Source organism: Giraffa tippelskirchi, chromosome 4 (assembly GCF_054371585.1).
Source record: "Giraffa tippelskirchi isolate mGirTip1 chromosome 4, T2T-mGirTip1v1.2.pri, whole genome shotgun sequence".
In the NCBI taxonomy this organism is placed as follows: domain Eukaryota; kingdom Metazoa; phylum Chordata; class Mammalia; order Artiodactyla; family Giraffidae; genus Giraffa; species Giraffa tippelskirchi.
Window position 1 is genome coordinate 59,556 of NC_137278.1, and position 12,192 is coordinate 71,747.

A 12,192-nucleotide genomic window follows, 5' to 3' on the forward strand; every position below is an offset into this window, starting at 1 on the left:
CGCCGCCTCTCAATGCTCCATGACGTCTTTCTGGGACGTCTTTCCTCTCTAGGACCTGACGCGGCCTCTCAATGATCCCTGAAGTCGTCCTCTCTAGGACCTGAGGCCTCTTCTCACTGCTCTCTGACGTCTTTCCTCTCTAGGACCTGACGCCGCTTCTCAATGCTCCATGACGTCTTTCTGTGACGTCTTTCGTCTCTAGGACTTGACGCCCCCTGTCACTGATCCCTGAGGTCCTCCTCTCTAGGACCAGACGCCGCCTCTCACTGATCACTGACGCCTTTCCTCTCTAGGATCTGATACCGCTTCTCAATGCTCCATGATGTCTTTCTGGGACGTCTTTCCTCTCTAGGACTTGACGCCGCCTCTCACTGATCCCTGTGGTCGTCCTCTCTAGGACCTCACGCCGTCTCTCAATGATCCTTTAGGTCGTCCCCTCTGGGACCTGACGCTCCGTCTCAAGGCTCCCTGACGTCTTTCCTCTCTAGGACCTGACGCTGCCTGTGACCGGCCCTGACTCTTTTCCTCTCTCTATGCCCTGAGACGGCCCACTTCAGGTCCTCTCCACAGACCCCGTGCACTGCCACTCGTCCACTTACGACCCTCCAGCCCAGGTCCGCTTGACTGTTCCCCTCAGGGTCCTCTCCTCGGACCACCCCCCACCCCCAGGTTCTCTCCGTGGGTCCTCCCGCACCAGGTCGTCTCATCGGCCAGAATCGGGTCCCCAGCTCCTCTCGACGGCCCGCCGCTAGTCCCCTCTCGTCACCTGCCAATGGTCCTCTCATTGGCCGGCTGCTGGCCCTCACTACTCCCTGACATCGATCATCACTATGGCACGTCTCTGGACCTCACTACGACCTGACTCTGGTCCTCGCAATGCCCTTACTCTGGACCTGACTACACTTTGATTCTGGTTGTGTGTCCTGACACTTCTCCATTCAGTTCCTTACTCTGCTGCTCACTTTGCGGTGATTCTGGTCACTACATCCTGACTTAGTTTACTCTACATCCAGACTTATTCCTTGGAGTAAGACATTTGGAACAGTCCAGAGAGGATGAAGAGAGGATCGTCCTCAAGGCAGAGTTGGTCTTGGCAGCGGCTAAGGCAGTCCCTCTTCGCTGTCTGCTCCTGCCCTGGAGTTCTAATTGCCAGATGGGGTATGACTCGGTCTCGGCCTTTCCAGGCAAGAATGCCAGGTGATCTGTCCTCTAATGGAATTCTCCAACCTTCCACTCTCTTGAAAGAGGCTGTCATGGAGAAAATCTTGGAGCATCTGATCAAGTCAGAGGACCCACAGGGGCCATCCCCAAGTCAGCCCGACAATGAGCATCAAATCTGATTCCAAAACACCACCTTTGTACACCTGTGCTAAACTGAGTCTCAGAGATAGTTTCAGGTGAAGTAGAAAAGCATAGCTATACTGCTTTGCTAGCAAAGAGGGACACAGAAAACTCATGCCCTCAAAAACTGCCCCAAGGCAGGAGGATTTGATTAGTAGGAGTTTTATACCTATGGGCTTCCCTGGTAGCTCAGCTGGTTAATAATCTGCGTGTAACGCAGGAGACCCTGGTTCAATTCTTGGGTTGGGAAGACTCCCTGGAGAAGGGGTAGGCTACCCACTTTAGTATTCTTGGGCTTCCCTGGTGGCTCAGCTGGTACAGAATCCGCCTGCAATGCGGGAGACCTGGGTTTAATCTCTGGTTGGGAAGATGCCCTGAAGAAGGGAATGGCTACCCACTCCAGTATTCTGGCCTAGAGAATTCCATGGACTGTATAGTCCATGGGATCACAAAGAGTCAGACTGAGTGACTTTCACTTTATAGCAATGGTTAAAGGGCAGAGTTGTTGTAAGGATTAGGGTGTGTACAGGGCCTGAATTCCCTTCACCTGACCTCAGGTGGTCTCTTGGTGAGCTTCTCGGGAATGAAGAATGCTACAATTTTCCATTTTGCTGGAGAGGATGTTTACTTCGGTAAAAAGTTTAGAGATACTTTTGTGTATCCCTTTTGACAGAAACAAGGACCCTGACCCAAGACAAAATACTCTTTATTGAGTGCTCTTTCCGTCTCTCTGCATCCCCTCCCTCCCCTAATTAGCACCTCTTCCAATCTGCCCTTTGGAGCTCAGGGTAGGTCATGGAGCCGGGAGTCTATTCCCAACAAAGAAACAGGGGACATGGGAAAGGCTTCTGGGCCCAGGAGCCCCACAGGGTCCTGCTTGATTTCACTACCAGGCCCTGACCCTACACTAACTATGGCCCTGAGCTGTCCATGACGGCCTGAGCTTTCCCAAACTGTCCTCTGAACTCTCTCCCTAACTAAGGCCCTGATGCTGGTTGTAACGAACACCCTGACAATATCCCTGGGACAAATGGTCTAAAGTGTCTTTTACTAAGATCTTCAGTTTTCTCTGAGGCCCTGACACGCTCCCTAATTAAGCCCTTAACGCTGTATTTAAGTGACGGCCTCATGCGCTCCCTCTCTCAGCCACTGAAGATGCGCCCCTGATGCTCTCCCTCACTTCAGGGCACTAAGGCCTTGAAGGAGTCTCTACCTGAGGGGCTGGTACTGTCTGTAACCAATTTTCTGACTCTTTCCCTAACTAACATCCTCATTTTGCCTCTAAATAACACCCTGAGACTCATCCTAATGCCCTGATGGTGTCCCTAATAGCCCTCAATATCCCTACTTTTGCCATGATCCTGTCCGTAACTAAGGCCCTGAATATGTACTGAAGTAGGTCTCTGATGCTGTCCCTAACTAACACCCTGACACTGGTCACAACTATGAACCTGACGCTGGCCCTATTAAGGTCCTGAGGTGCTGCTAAGTAACAGCCTGAACTTCTTTAAGGCCCTCAAGTTATCTCTAACTGAAGCCTTGAAACTGTCTTTAAGCCCCAGACACTGTCCCTAGCTAAGGCCCGAACTATACTTTATGAAGGCCCTAAGCCTGTCCCTAACTCTGACACTGCCCCTAATTGAGGCCATGATACTGCCCCTTATAGCCTAAGCTGTCACAAAATAACACCCTGATCCTATTACTAAGGCCCTGACTATGTCCCTAAGAAAGTCACTGAAGTGCATCTAACAGCCTGAACTATCTCTTACTTAGGCCATGAAGTTATCTCTGAGGTCCTAACAAGGTCCCTAATTAAGGCCCTGTTGCTGGCCCTAACTAATGTCCTGCTGCTGAATCTGAGTCCCTGCTGCTCCACCTGTTATCCTTTGCCCTACCAACAGAGTTTTGCCAAGAGAACACACTGGTCATAGCAAACACCCTCTTCCAACAAAACAAGAGGAGACTCTACATAGGGACATTACCAGATGGTCAATACTGAAATCAGATTGATTATATCCTTTGCAGCCAAAGATGGAGAAGCTCTATACAGTCAGCAAAAACAAGAATGGGAGCTCAGATCATAAACTGAGACATAAGACTGTGGCTCAGATCATAAACTCCTTATTGCCAAATTCAGACTTAAATTTAAGAAAGTAGGGAAAATCACTAGACCATTCAGGTCAGCAGTGACCACAGGACTAGGAAATGCCAAAGAATGTTCAAGTTTAGTTCAGTTCAGTCGCTCAGTCACGTCTGACTCTTTGTGGTAGTTTGAGCATTCTTTGGCATTGCCTTTCTTTGGGATTGGAATGAAAACTGACCTTTTCCAGTCCTGTGGCCACTGCTGAGTTTTCCAAATTTGCTGACATATTGAGTGCAGCACTTTCACAGCATCATCTTTTATGGTTTGAAATAACTCAACTGGAATTCTATCACAATTGCACTCATCTCACATGCTAGCAAAGTAATGCTCAAAATTCTCTAAGCCAGGCTTCAACAGTATGTGAACTATGAATGTCCAGATGTTCAAGCTGAATTTGGAAAAGGTAGAGGAACCAGAGGTCAAATTGCCAACATCTGTGGGATCATCAAAGAAGCAAGAGAGTTCCAGAAAAATATCTACTTCTGCTTTATTGACTACACCAAAGCCTTTGACTGTGTGGATCCCAACAAACTGTGGGAAATTCTTAAACAGATGGGAATACCAGACCACCTGACCTGCCTCCTGAGAAGTCTGTATGCAGGTCAAGAATCAACAGTTAGAACTGCACATGGAACAACAGACTGGTTCCAAATCAGGAAAGGAGTATGTCAAGGCTGTATATCATCACCCTTCTTATAACTTCTATGCAGAGTACATCATGCAAAATGCCAGGCTGGATGAAGCACAACCTGGAATCAAGATTGCTGGGAGAAATAACAATAACCTCAGATATACAATGACACCAGCCTTATTGCAGAAAGCAAAGAAGAACTAAAGAGCCTCTTGATGAATGTGAAAGAGGAGAGTGAAAATATTGGTTTAAAACTCAACATTCAGAAAAATAAGATCATGGCATCGGGTACCATCACTTCATGGCAAATAGATGGGGAAACAATGTAAACAGTGACAGACTTTATTTTGGGGGGCTCCAAAATCACTGCACATGGTGACTGCAGCCATGAAATTCAAATACACTTGCTCCTTGGAAGAAAAGTTATGACCAACCTAGACAGCATATTAAAAAGTAGAGACGTTACTTTGCCAACAAAGGTCCGTCTAGTCAAAACTATGGTTTTTCCAGTTTTCATGTATGGATGTGAAAGTTGGACCATAAAGAAAGCTGAGCACTGAAAAATTGATGCCTTTGAACTACAGTGTTAGAGAAGACTCTTGAAAGTCCCTTGGACTGCAAGGAGATCCAATCAGTCCATCCTAAAGGAAATCAGTCCTGAGTATTCATTGGAAGGGCAGATGCTAAAGCTGAAACTCCAACACATTAGCCACCGGATGCCAAGAACTGACTCATTTGAAAAAACCCTGATGCTGGGAAAGATTGAAGGCAGGAGAAGGGGACGAGATGACAGAGGATGAGATGGTTGGATGGCATCACTGACTCGATGGACGTTAGTTTGAGCCAGCTCTGGGAGTTGGTGATGGACAGGGAAGCCTGGTGTGCTGCAGTCCATGGGGTTGTAAACAGTTGGTCCCGACTGAGTGATTGAACTGAACTGAACTTGCACCATTTCAGGAGGTGACTCAGTTTTCCCAGGTATCTTTCAATTATACACGAATGCATGGCATATATTAAACCTACGATTGTTTTTCTCCAATTGTTCATCTCCCTTTCATTATGAGGATCTCAATGAAGAACATCAAAGTATAGATATAATGCAACACAATAGTATTCAGAGATACAAAAGAATGAACTACCAACCCATTTATTAAAAAGGCATGAATCTAACACTTACATTACTAAGTGAAGGAATCCAGCCTCAAGTGCTACACACTGTACAAACTTATAAGACATTCTAGAAAAGGCAAAACAGACATGATAAAAAGTTTATGGAATATGTGGTTGAAATATTTCATACGGTATTGTAGTGATGAATACCTGCCACTACGCATTTGTCTAAGCACATATATTTTTGTTTTTATAACCCAACAAGTAAATTATTGCCTATTCAAATTTATTTATTTATGCTATGAGAGTGTCAAAGACTGGAATGCAGAATTTAACAAAGAATCTAACTGATTGAGAAATGTATGAAAAACTTCAGGACTTCCCTGGTGGTCCAGTGGTTAAGACTCCATGTTGCCAATGTAGGAAAGGTGGGTTCAATACCTGATCAGGGAACTAAAATCCCACATGCCATATAGCACAGCCAAGAGAATTTTTTTTTAAAAAAGAAGAAAAAGAAAAAACCCACTCTTAGTGGTAGGACAAAATGAGCTGACCTAAGTTCACTGTGGAAATGAATGGAATCTGCAGGCCAAAGGCAAAATGTACCATGCACAAACAATGGACTCTGTAAGTTCTTTTCTATGGGAGGTTGTAGCTAACAGGACTGGAACTACTGTACCAGTCATCGAATGCAACAAGCACTGGACTTGATAAATGACAAGTAGTGGAAGCCAGGTTTCTTACCCCTGGAGTGGGAAGTTACAGGCAGACAAAGGGAGAAGGTTACAATACCTGTGTCATAACATATCAGGAGACATAATTATAAACTATCTTTAGCCTAATACAGAAACAACTCCCTGTGAAAATCTTCATAACTGTGTGTATGCACAGTCTGGGATACATGCATATGTATTTTCATGCATTGTCTGCTGAGAATAGTAAGTTCCCACATGCAAGTTTTTATTACCATTCTCTAATAAAAAGGAATAAGAGTTCTTTAAATATGTGGCTGATACTAGGACTGAGACAGTAAATATGTAAAGCAAGATAATCTTAAAATATGAGAAAGAAGTACCAAAAAATCCCATGAAAGCTGAATTATGTAAAATAAAAACAGGAGAGCATGGAAAAAGCTCTCAATAGCCAAAGCAAGAATAAACTAAGCAGTCTAATAACATAATGCTGGATTATAACCAAAAATTTAAAATAATTTTCATGTATCCAAACTTGTTTAAAAAAAAAGTTACATAGGGTTTATGAGTAGTGTTGAATAAAAATCTCTATGCAGAAAGATTCTAAACAATTAATACAGACACTCAGCTGTCCATCAAGTATGTGAAGCTAACTCCCCTCTCCTCGAGTGTGGGTCCTGCATTGTGACTTCCTCCGTAATAAGGCGCACAGGATGGACATGGGGAAAACCGACAATAAAGACAAATAACAAAGGTTGGCCAAAATGTACAGAAATTGGAACTCCAACTTTACTTGTGGAGATGTAAAATGGTGCAATCAATGTGTGTAAAACTTCAGCATTTTCTCAAAAATACAGAAATGTAATTATCATATGTTTTGGAAGCTCCACTCCTACACATACATACAAATAATTTAAAATAGGTGTTCAAATATAAAGTTGTACACCAATATTCATAGCAGCACTGTTCTCAACATCCCAAGGTGAAAACAACAAAAATGTCCACCAACAGGTGAATGAATAGGCAAAATAAGGTAGATCCATCCATAAGATGCTATATAAAGGAATATAGTAAAATAGAGCCACAGCTGCAGAAAACAGTAGGGGGCTCCTCAAAAACAAACACAGAGTTAACATAGAATCCATCAATTCCAGTCCAGGGAATACACCCAAAATATTTACAACCAAGAACTGGAACAGATATCGTATCCCATATTCATAGAAGCATTAGTCACTGTAGCCAAAAGGTGGAAGCAACACAAGCGTTCCACAGATGAATGGATAAGCACAGTGTAGTAGATACACAATGGAACATGATTCAACCTTTAAAAACAAGACAACTCTCACACATGCTCTAATTTGAATGAAACTTCAAGTCACTATGTGAAGTTGAAACAAGGCCGACACAAAAGGAAAAATGTGCTATGATTCCACCAGTACGAGATATCCATATAAGACAAATTCCAAGTAGAATAAGGTAGCCAGGGATTGAGGGTGGTGAGTGTTTAATGGTCACAGTGTCACTTTGGGGAAAGGAAAAGATTCTGGAGAAAAATGGTGAGGATGTTTTTGCAATGTGAGTGCAGTTAATGCTAGAGAAGTTCATGCTTAACATGACTCAGATGATAAATATTATATGTTTGTAATCACAATTAAAAAATGATACAGGTTACAACATGGAAAAGCACTGAAAACATCTTCAGTGAAAGAAGCCACACAGAAAAAGCCACGCAGATCATAGTCATCTTGTCACTTTAAATCCACGAAAGTTTTTAACATGAGGGAAAGCCCCAGTGGTGGTCCCAGAAAAAGAAAACTGCATTAGAATGGAGAAAGACATTTGCACAAAGTCTGGTCAGCTGATGCAAGTTGAAGCGGTCCTATGGATAGGATTGTAATGTGGACACCATAATTACCCCCCATTTGGGGGTTATGGGCTGGTTCCCTGGGAAAGTGACCCTATTTTGGGTAAAACACATTGCATTTTTTTGGTGTAAATATAGAAAACCACTATTTAAACTTGACATTTTTGAAATTTTACTAGAAAGTAAATTGCTTTTCAGTACAACCATATAAGTCACATGCCAGAAAATCAGAGACGGCATCAAACATTGCAATAGAGTCCAAGACTTAACCAGACCAGATTCAACTAAACTAGTGATGCTAACTGCCTTGTAGTAGTCCACATGGTATTAAAAGTCACCGTAGGAGGAGTAGCCACCATGCCTTGGGTACTGTGGATGGCCCTGATGGAACTGAAACTATGAGATGTCTGAATTCTAGTTTTCCATGTAACACCACACCAAAGCAACTGTCAGAACTATAAAGTGAATTCAGGGACTTCCCTGGCAGTCCAGTGGTGAAGATTCTGCATATCCACTGCAGGGGATACGGGTTTGATCCTTGGTCAGGGAACTAAGATCCAACATGCTGAGTTGCATGGCCAAAAAATAAATCAGTAGAACTGCAAGATCATGTGTGATTCTCTACACTAATAATGAACTATCAGAAAGAGAAATTAAGAAAATAATCCCCTGTACCATTGCATCCCCCCAAAACTAGAAATTTAACCAAGGGCTTGAAAGAGCTGCAAGCTAAAAACTGCCAGACATAGTGCTCAATTAAACTGAGCAGATATGAAAAGATATCCCATGCTCATGGGTGACAATACTGTTAAAATCTCCATTCTAACTAAAGTAACGTACACATTCATGCAATCACTACCAACATCTCATTGGCATTTTTCACAGAAACAAAAACAATGTTAACATCCGTGTGGAATCACAAAGAACCCAGAAGAGCCAAAGTGACCATGAGAAAGGAGAACAGGCTGGCAGCACCTCCATTCCTGACTTCAATCTACATTACGCACCTAAAGGCACCACAAGACGGGTGGAACTGTATCAGAAACAGGCACAGATACCAGAGAGCCCAGAAATAAATCTACAGGTTCATGGTAATCAATTTACAAGAAAGGAGCTAAGAACATACACCCAGGAAAGGACACTCCCTTCAATAAACTATGCTGGGAAAAATGGACACCACACACCAAGGAACAACACTGGACACCATTCTATACCACAGACAAAAACTGACTAAAAACCCACAACTTTCCACATCAAGCCCTAACTGTCCTGGGTCCTCTGAAGACAGACACTCAGCAACAGTCACACACAGAAAGTTTCTTCCCAATTTTTCTCACCTTCTCCTTCAGCAGCACCACCTCCCTGCAGGTCCTGAGGAAACCAGACTCCTGTCAGACTCAACTGAACCCCACAATGTACCAAAGATGAAGCCCCAGCAGGCCCTGAAGAAACCAGGCTCCCGTCAGCCTGAACTGAACCCCACAATGTCCCAAAGCCAAAGCCCTAATGGGTCCTGAGGGGCCAGACACCCATCACCCTAGATTGAACCCCAAAATGTATCAAAGCTCAAAACCCAGTGAGTTCTGAGAAGACCAGACTCCCGTCAGCTTAAGCTGAACCCCACAACATCCCAAAGCCAAAGCCCTAGTGGGTCCTCAGTGGCCAGACCCCTGTCTCCCTGAACTAAACCCCACAATGTCCCAAAGCTGAAATCCCAGTGGGTCCTGAAAAGACCAGACTCCTGTCAGCCTGAACTGAACCCCACAAATCCCAGAGCTGAAGCACCAGCAGGTCCTGAGGAGACCAGAATTGCATCAGCCTGAACTAACCCCACAATGTCCCAAAGCCAAAGCCATAATGTGTCCTGAGGGGCCAGACTCCCATCACCCTGGATTGAACCCCAAACTGTATCAAAGCTGAAGCTCCAGTGGGTGCTGAGGAGACCAGACTCCCATCAGCTTGAACTGAACACCACAATGTCCCAAAGCTGAAGCCCCAGTGGGTGCTGAGGAGACCCATCTCCTGTCAGCCTGAAGTGAACCCCACGATGTCCCAAAGCCAAAACCTGAGCAGGTCCTGAGGAGACCAGAATCCCTTCAGCCTGAACTGAACCCCACAAGGTCCCAAAGCTGAAACTCCAATGGTTCCTGAGGAGACCAGACTCCTGTCAGCAGCCACAGGCAGCCAGGTGCTCAGTCACAGCGGGAGTTCCGCTTGCGGTGGGAGTAGGTAAGGGAGGCGGGCTCCTCGCTCCCTGCCAGCCAATGAGAATGCAGATCAAGCCTCCCTCACTCGCGCAGGCACAGCTAAGTGGAGACTCCGCCCCTCAGGGCAGTTCCACTAGGTCCATTAAACTATGGAAATTCAAACCGAAATATTGCCAATATCCAAACTTCTCCAAAATAGTTAAGGAATAATTAACTTGACACTATAGAATGAAATGTAGTCACCAAATTCACTCAAATTTATTAACAGACATTTAAATTTTGAAACTGTCAAAATTGTGGACATAAACATAGAAAATCTACATGCCTCTGGGTTTGGCCTGTGTATCATGAGCTTTGAGTTTTAACACACAAGCTGTCAGTCCACAGAAGAAAAATATTGTGGACTTTATAGAAATAAAGATGTCTATTCTGAAAGACCTCATTCGGAAAATCAAAATACAAGCGGCAAACTGGGAGAAAAATATTTGCAAAATTCATATCTGATACAGGATTTGGACACAAAATAGACAAAGACCTCTTGAACAACCCTATAAACAGTAAGTAAAGATCTGAACAGACACCCAGGCAAAAAAAGTTATACAGACGCTCAACATCATACAACATCATACACCATTAGGGAATTACAAATTAAAGTCACGAGCTATCACACTACACATATTAGGACTGCTAAACTCTAAATATATGACAATACCAACTGCTGGAGGCTGAGGAATAGCAGGAATGCTCCCTTACTGCTGGTGGGACGCATGCACAGCCACCTTGTAACACAGTTGGGCAGTTTTCTCCAAAGCTAAACAAACCTCACCTTGGGATCCAACAATCGTACTTCCAGTATTTAGGAAACTGCTTTGAAAAATCCATGCCCAAATGCAAACAAAGATGAATTTAGGCACAGCAGCACTATCCAAAATAGTTAAAACTTGAAGTAATCAGGGTATCCTTCAATAGATGAATGTATAATCAAATTGGGGTATATCGATGTCAAAGCAAGTAGAACATGCCACCCCAAAATATGCCTCTCTGCTGTGAAGATTGCTTAAGTCCACTTCCATGAAAAAAAAAAAAAGAGGAATCTCAAGAAAATATATAGCAATTGCCGTTTTGTGATGGACATTTACAACAGAAAAATCTCTGCATTTAAGTGTTGTCCCTGTTTGCACCAGAAATAAAAGGATCATTAAAACTCAAATAACTTATCAATGGAGAGGTCCCGACGTAAATCTATAAACAATCATACCCTTCCTTACTGTGTTTTTTATAATTACCTTCCATAACGGGCTTCTCCCATTCTTCAGGGTCTTCTGTTTTTAGCTGAAGATGGTATTTAATGTGATGACTTTGGACATTTCAGGGAGTGATTCTGGTTTCTTTGGTAGCTCCCCTGCATACAGAAGCTATTTGTTGTTTTAGTCACTAAGTCGTTTTCGCCTCTTTGCGACCCCACGGACTGTAGCCCGCCAGGCTCCTCTGTCCATGGGATTCCCCAGGCAAGAATACTGGAGTGGGTTGCCATTTCCTTCTCCAGGGGATCTTCCAAACACAGGGGTCAAACCCAAGTCTCCTGTATTACAGGCAGATTCTTTACCACTAAGCCACCAGGGAAGCATAGAGGAGGTATGCTTCTGTTTTTTCTCCTGGTAATTTGTCTTTTATTACAGAAGGGCAGAGTGACAATTGTTTTTCCTCCCATACACATGCAGTAGAATATTACTCATCAGTAGTAAGGAATGAACCACCAAACCTTGAAAAGCATGGTTAAATCTCATGTGCATATCACTTGGTGAAAGAATACAGTCTGGAGAGACAGCACACAGTATGACCTCATTTATGACATTCTAGGAAAAGCAAAGCTACATAGATGATAAGCAGATCATCTGCTGAAGGGGGTTGAAGTAGTCCCTGTGATGCTTTAGAATGGACACCTGTCACTATGCATTTGTCTACGCTCATCGATTTGTGTAGCCCAAGGGATCAAACAATCCATTCAAGTATAGTTATTTAGAGTGTAGGAGAGTCGCAGGACAGAATACACAATGCAACAATACTTAACCACATTAGAAATGCATGAAAAATGTATCTCACTGTAGGAGATGGGGAAAAATGTGTTGACTTTGGAAATGAATGAAATCGATACACAAAAGGCAAAATGGCCTGCACATAAACACTGGGCTTCATTTTATAGA

The 12,192-nt window shown here is 43.7% G+C and overlaps 1 long non-coding RNA gene across 1 annotated transcript; it reads right to left on the reverse strand.

Annotated features, from left to right (window-relative positions):
• Window positions 1-321: 321 nt before the first annotated feature.
• Window positions 322-11,069, reverse strand: LOC145544520 (uncharacterized). Its single transcript, XR_014081464.1, has 2 exons — window positions 1,686-11,069; window positions 322-1,567 (listed from the first exon to the last, which is right to left on the reverse strand). It is a non-coding gene; the product is annotated as an uncharacterized LOC145544520 (long non-coding RNA).
• Between the last annotated feature and the right edge of the window lie 1,123 nt (window positions 11,070-12,192).